This window comes from Procambarus clarkii, chromosome 65 (assembly GCF_040958095.1).
Source record: "Procambarus clarkii isolate CNS0578487 chromosome 65, FALCON_Pclarkii_2.0, whole genome shotgun sequence".
In the NCBI taxonomy this organism is placed as follows: domain Eukaryota; kingdom Metazoa; phylum Arthropoda; class Malacostraca; order Decapoda; family Cambaridae; genus Procambarus; species Procambarus clarkii.
Genome location: NC_091214.1, coordinates 19,486,869 through 19,494,371, shown reverse-complemented (window position 1 = coordinate 19,494,371; position 7,503 = coordinate 19,486,869). Strand labels below are relative to the sequence as shown.

The window sequence follows — 7,503 nt, the reverse complement described above, 5'->3', positions numbered from 1 at the left end:
AAAGTTAGAACTTCAATGCAGGAATATGCAGTAAAGTCGTGGGATGAATAATTACAGGTACAAATAGAAATACAAGTATAGGTACAAAAACAAGTTGAGATACAAGTACAGGACGCATATAGGCAGGATAGCAAGCACAAGCACAAGTCCAGTATGGGTACAAGTAAAGTTGACTGCCTGCTCTCCCCCCCCCCCCGCCCCCTCCACTTCCCCAACACAAACACACACACGCCTTGTTGCCAATGTTCTCCACACCCCCCATCCCATCCCCCCTTCCCCAAGCCATCGCTTCTCTCCCACTCCCTCTCCCATGGCTGTCTCTCCCTCCCCCCCATGCCTCGCCCCATCCCCCTCCCCTCCCCCAGCCGCCACAATACCTACACGTAGCCTCAAGACTGTTTCATGGATACTGTGGTATTTATATCCTCTTAAAACACCAGGCCGGCCATCGCCAGTCACGTGGCCGCTCTAGCAAGGTGGTCACAGTAGGCAACCGCCTCCCTAAAACTCTTAAAATTAGAAGATTAATTGAAGTTTGAGAATGATGCGTATATCAGTGATTATGAGGTGGTCGCTAATACCGACTGGCCCTTATATTATTATTAGGGATAGCCTATTTTATTCATTCTAGCTCAGTGTACTTTTCCTTGAAATGGCGACTATAATGATCATACCGATTCAAATCCCCCTCATTAGAGGTTCAACACCCTTCGCAAATGTTAAACACCCTTCACAAATGTTCAACACCCTTCACAAATGTTCAACACCCTTCACAAAGGTTCAACACCCTTCACAAAGGTTCAACACCCTTCACAAAAGTTCAACACCCTTCGCAAAGGTTCAACACCCTTCGCAAAGGTTCAACACCCTTCGCAAAGGTTCAGCACCCTTCGCAAAGGTTCAACACCTAGAGACTCATCACCCGTCTCCCCCGTGGAGGTTACACAGGATATAACAGTGTTGGCGAGCGTGGTAACATTGTCTAGCCTATGCCAGCGGGTGTGGCAGAGGCCAACAGCTTTACAGGTTCAGACAGCCAGAACAATGACCCAAGTTTTCACTAATTCATAGTAGAAATAATCAAAGTAGCAATAGTTGTATTACGTAGAAAGGTGGTATTATGTTAAGTATATCACCTATGCACGTAGTTAATAAGTCAATATTGACTTTACATGTTAAGTATATCACCTATGCACGTAGTTAACAAGTCAATATTGACTTTACGAATTTGCGAGAACGGGTTGGGTAGTAATAGTAGCATCACAAGGAACAGCAGCAGTAGCAGCAGTAATTCTGATCAGCAGCACCATTAGGAAATGTATATGTTTATCTCTCAGAATGTTTGGTAATATGTTTATTGTTTGTGATGTGTGTCTATGTATGTATTAACACGATGTACTGAACGGGGTGAGAATAGCTTGAGCTACCTCATCCCTTTGTGTGTATTTTACCGCAATAAACTTATTTCAATTTCAATTTCAGCAGCACCATGCCAAGCAGCGGCCGTAACACCTGCTAGTACTGCTGCTGCTGCTGCTGCCGAAGTACCTATTTTTGTAGCTGTTGTTACAGTAGTGTCGATGTTACTGGCAGCAGTTGGAGCAGCAACAGTGGCAGTTGAATGATGATCATAATTAGCAGCTGCAGGAATCACTGAAGAACAAGAGCCTTTGAAGTGTGTGTGTAGAACAACACATTTCAAGAACGGGCTTTTGTTTTTCAGACATGGCTTCGATGAGAACAAAGGTTCGCCCTTGACGGTACTGTCTGTACAACAGCAGCAGCAGTAGCAACAGTATCGTCAGCCACATCAGCAAACAGTAGTGACAGCAGCAATACAGATAACAGCAAAGTAGTAGACGTTTAATAATAATAATATTATTATTTCCTCCCAACAGGAAATGATACACATCGTCAAATGGTGCGTAGCCTAATCCTTCAGCCGCCCCGGACGAGGCGGAAGTGTGTGCGAAGTGCTTACTGTTACTGCGCAGTCAATGTGGTTCAGCGCCGTGAACTGTGGTCGGTTTGTGCACGTTCAGGGCGGTAAATGGTTGTGCACGTTCAGGGCGGTAAATGTTTGTGCACGTTCAGGGCGGTAAATGGTCGGTTTGTGCACGTTCAGGGCGGTAAATGGTCTGTTTGTGCACGTTCAGGGCGGTAAATGGTCGGTTTGTGCACGTTCAGGGCGGTAAATGGTCGGTTTGTGCACGTTCAAGGCGGTAAACAAGTACTGTATGTGTTCGGTTAATTTAACTTCGTTTATAAATGCTTCACAAATATCCGGTTAAATGGGGGGAGATACGCTATTTTTTCAATCACGAATAGGTTTGCACTTAAGCAATGCTTTGTTATCCTTGCAGTATGGCACCATTGATATCCTTGCAGTATGGCACCATTGATATCCTTGCAGTATGGCACCATTGATATCCTTGCAGTATGGCACCATTGATATCCTTGCAGTATGGCACCATTGATATCCTTGCAGTATGGCACCATTGATATCCTTGCAGTATGGCACCATTGATATCCTTGCAGTATGGCACCAGTTATCCCTTGTAGTATGGCAACAGTGTTGGTGCCGGGGTGAGGCCAGCCTCTTGAACTGACAGAACTTACAGTAACTATATGGTGGAAAGTACAAATATGCAGTGATGGACCACCAGTAAACTAGTTTTTGTACCATTGATTCTATAGTCAAGAAAAATAAAGCTAAAACCCAAATTTAAATGTTTCTAGGCCTAGAATAGCACATATATGTACTATATTAGGCCCTAAGATAGTGTATATTAGGCCTAGGCTTCCCAGAAGAGGTTAGGATAAGCGATATTTTTATGTTAAAAAGATATTACAATTTGTCCAAATTCAGTAACACAAAATTCTACTTTCTCTAGAGAGAGAGAGAGAGAGAGAGAGAGAGAGAGAGAGAGAGAGAGAGAGAGAGAGAGAGAGAGAGAGAGAGAGAGAGAGAGAGAGAGAGAGAGAGAGAGAGATATTGTACTCTGTAAAAAAGATACATCGCAGGTTCCCTGTCCTCAGACCATATTTTCCACAAGAGCAGTAACGCTAGCAAGGTTATATCCCTATAGCTGAAAGGTGGTTGCATAACATTCAGGTAGCTCCAGGGAACGTGATGCCTGCCCACCGCGGAAGATTTGACGTAAGTAGACTTACACTACAGCGGGATATTTGGCGCTCAGGCATTCCACTCTTGTGGAGTATGAGTCTGAGGACTTCGATTTCAAGAAACATTCGGCACTGAATATTTTACGGTTAAGTTATTGTTTTGTGTTAAATATTTAGCTCCTAATGATATAATCATTGAGAATATTTGTTTATTGTGGGAAAATTGCTCGAGTCGATAATTGCAAAAGGTATTTGTCTTCATCTTGAAAAACAAACATTCATGTTTGACAAATTTGCTATCATTTTATTCTAGCATAATTGAGGCAGTTGATAGCGAAAAGGTTTGTAACATTGTGTACCTTGATTTTAGCAAAGCTTTTTATACAGTGCCACATGAAAGATTGATTAAAAAAAGTTAGACGATCACGGTATTGGGGATGCTATATTAAGTTGGATTAATGCATGGTTATATATATAGTTACAGCCCCGCTCCTGTGCCAGGTATGTCCACTACGGGCTCACCATACTCCGTGCTACTTCAAACTTTTTGTTCAGAGTAGCTGAATCTAAAACAACAACAGCATCATGGTTTATACTAAAGGATACAAATAGCATAAATGGAGATAAGTCAATGGGAGGCCGTTGTAAGTGGAGTGCCTCAAGGCTCTGTCCTAGGACCTGTTATTAAATATGTATATAAATTATTTAGATTCAGGTTTGAGCAGCAATATTTGCAAATTTGCCAACGATTCGAAATCGGGAGGAAATAAACTCGGAAGATGACTCAAACTCACTTCAAGACGATTTAGATAAGATTTTTAAAAGGTTAGATGATTCGCATATGCGGCTTAATGCTGACCAATGTAAGGTTCCAAGTAGCACGGGCTATGGTGAGCCCGCAGTGGACTTACCTGACACAGGAGTGGGGCCACGTGGACTGAAGATGATCTCATACTTTTTTATAAGGCCGCTCCACACACCCCGGATACACAGTGGCCTGCGAGCGGTCGTTTCCAGTAGAGGCGAGGTGGTTGAGCTGACTCGGCCGCTGATGATGCGGTAGTCAGCTGTTATCCGGTTTGTGGTGAGGCGAGCCTAACCATATAGGATTATAGGCGAACACGTCAGCATACCCTGACGTGCCGTCGATTGCGTCCCCCCTTCCTTGTTCACTAATATCTTAACGATTGTGATAAATGATTATCTTGCATCTAATAGCTGCTGCCTTGGGTTGTGTTGTCAAGAGTTTCTGACCGGCTCAAGAGGACAGAGAGAGCTGATAAAACGAGAAGGAAAAGAGGAGGCATAATTAAAATATACAATTTGATCCTCAAGTATACTAGAATTAGCAAATAGCGTCATTAACAATGTATATTATGCGAATAAATTGTATCCCCAATAAATTATAAAGGGTAAAAGTACAGGAGTTGCATAAAGGTCGCTTACACTGCAGTGAGAAAATTAGGCGCACCTATAACGGAAGTGGACATCCGGAGGTCACACAGGTATATATATATATACCAACCACCACGCGAGGACCTTGGTTACGGGCTCACCATAGCCCGTGCTACATAGACATTTCGTTCTGAGTAACTAAATCTAAAACAACAACAACTACAGCTAGGACCTGTTGCTCTTTATCACCACTACTAGTCCTACTCCATTTTGGATCGTGTGCCCATATTAGCAGATATTTATAATGCAAAGAAAAACTTATTTAATGATCTAATCAAAAGTTTTAAAAGATCCTGTCAATAATAAAATGTGTCAGAAGACCGCTACTTATAAAGTAAAATGCACGGGCAAGATTTTTTTTATTATTATTTTCTACCACAGACGTGGCCACACATTTACAATGCTAACTAGCATATATACATTTTCTTCTGCCCTCCATGGACAGGGTGAAAGATTTGTCAAGCATTTATTGAACAACCACAGAAGGTGATCGTAGTGCTTTTAAAATATTAGGCTAGCACGGGCAAGATGCCAGGTACTTACCTCTCGAGTGGCTTGCCTCATACTAACACACTATGACTGATTATATTAGTGATCAACATCAGCATAATATTATCTAGGCAGGTCAGCAAATGTTTACAAAAGTCAAGCTCTTAAACCTTTAAAATCAGGTTATATTTACGTATTTTGTTAACCTTAGTCCAGTAAACTACAATTTCTACAGTTAATTAAAGCAAGAGTAGGTGAGCATTTAGCTGGTAATTGTATGGTTAGCATCAAGCTGTCAGCTTGAATATATCAGATTTAAGACCATAAGAACTTAATAAAGGTAGCTGCAGAGGCCTATTAGGCCCATACGAGGCAGCTCCTATATATATCCACCCAATTTGTTTATATAACAATTAAGGGATCCTACTTAAATTTTGTTACGCGGTAATTCATTCCACAAATCAACAACCCTGTTACCGAACCAGTATTTACCCAGGTCTTTCTTAAATCTAAACTTATCCAATTTATCCATTCCATTCACCTGGGCTCTAGGAGACTCGAACCGTGGACCCCAGTCTGCAAGAGTGATTCAAGTCTCCTAACGTGTTGAGTCCTAACTTCGTCAAACACAAAACGAAGCTGGAGAACGCCCCAGAGACATGACAACACGAGACTAGTGTCAGAACAAGAAAGATAAAACCTTACCTTACTAGCAAATAAAAGAAGCAGAGGAGACATGATTGCACACTAAAAATTCACATGGTACTAGACAGAGAGATTGTTTAGTATTAGACAACAACCCACCTCTGAAGTAGTTACAAAGGTGGGATTCGAAGAGGACGTCAGCGAAGCACTGTTCGAGAAATGTTAGGTTAACACAGCCTAGCCTAGGCTAATGGTTTTGACAATTTGAAAACAAACTTTAGCGAAACATGTGTACGATTTGACTGTTGCACAGCCAATGCATATGCTCAGAAACATTGACTGAAGGTCGTGGGGCGGAAGAGTTAAATATCATCTCCCTCAAGAATAACTATACGAGTACATTGCAGCAATCAATTAAACAATATTCTGTGGTATAACAATGGCTCACAACAACACTATACAAGGCAATTTACATCTATGGTGAGTCACACAGTTACTAGTCTTGCTCCACACCCACCCAACTGGGCGGCAGCTTTACAGTCATGTGCAGGCTGCACCTACAGTAAGCAAATTTTGGAAGCCCCAGCTGTGGTGGCCAAGTTTGTCCAGACTGTTCCCGCATCTCTTTATGCAGACCGAAACGTCGTCGTCCCTTCACTTTCTAGTATGTGGTTTGGTCAACATATTTCAGCCACGTTATTGTGTCTCCTCGTCTACATAGAGACATTGAACACGGCTGGGGTGAGGGGCCAGCCAGGGCCTTGACTCTCACACACGTGCGGGTCCCACCCAACACACACACACACACTGTACACTAATTACGCACTTATATACGCACCTCTGTATACAATGCGCGGCTACCTACACTTACGAGTATAAAGTATACTTAAATAGCATCAATTATAATATATACATATGCAATTTATTAATTTGTACTAATATATGCTGTAAATATTTTAAAGCAAAACACTTTTTTAATATGTAGTTTCTGTAATTTGAAATTATATTTTGGACAACAACAACAACTCGTAATCACACAAAATTCTAATATAAGATACGGTTGCCTTAGCAACTACAGTATAGCAGATGATAAGTAATTAGCCAGTGACTCGAGATTGTTAATGATATGCACGTTTGAGAGGACCTTGAGCAGGAGAGGCACTATAGGAGGTGTGAAGAGCCTGCAACACCACTGAGGGCCCCATGTGGCAGCTGATGCACTGCAATGAGGTTGTTCACTCAAACTATTTGTAACTTCATAAACCACTAAAAAAAAAATTACGAGTTTCATTAGACGCAAAGTCGGGACAGAAAGCCAGTAAGAATCACGGATAGATTCACCCAACCGATGATTCAAACACAGTCTTTTTTCTGGGGTTTTAAGTTAGGAAATGAACACTGGGGAGAGTGGGTGACATCCACCTCTCTTCACTGCTCAGTTTACACTGACGGTAACATTGCCAACTCCCAGGCCAGCGGGACAATGTTCGAAGGTCGGGAGGAGGAGAGAAGCAATTCACACCGTCTTCACGCGTTTTTATTAGTGTTTTCTCCTTTTTTGGGAGCACGTACTATCGTGGTGGATTCTAGTAAGTAGGAAGAATACTAAAATGAGGCAACACAGAGGTTAGGGATGGTGATGTGTATGGCTTATGTGCGGCGCGCCACCTCCCGCCTCCCAACCCACGCCCGCTGGCTTCGACTTCCGCCTACTCGCTTTTGTACCACCCGTTATTATTCAACCAGGTGGACAGGGGCCGCTGTACCATGACTCCGGCTATATTATTC

The 7,503-nt window shown here is 42.4% G+C and overlaps 1 non-coding gene across 1 annotated transcript in view; it reads right to left on the bottom strand.

Annotated features, from left to right (window-relative positions):
- LOC123771144 (uncharacterized) overlaps positions 1-7,178 on the bottom strand; it is a 21,697-nt gene extending 14,519 nt beyond the window's left edge. The window contains exon 1 of the transcript XR_011223748.1: positions 7,062-7,178. This is a non-coding gene — a transcript (uncharacterized protein). The remainder of the gene's footprint in view (positions 1-7,061) is intronic.
- Positions 7,179-7,503: the final 325 nt, after the last annotated feature.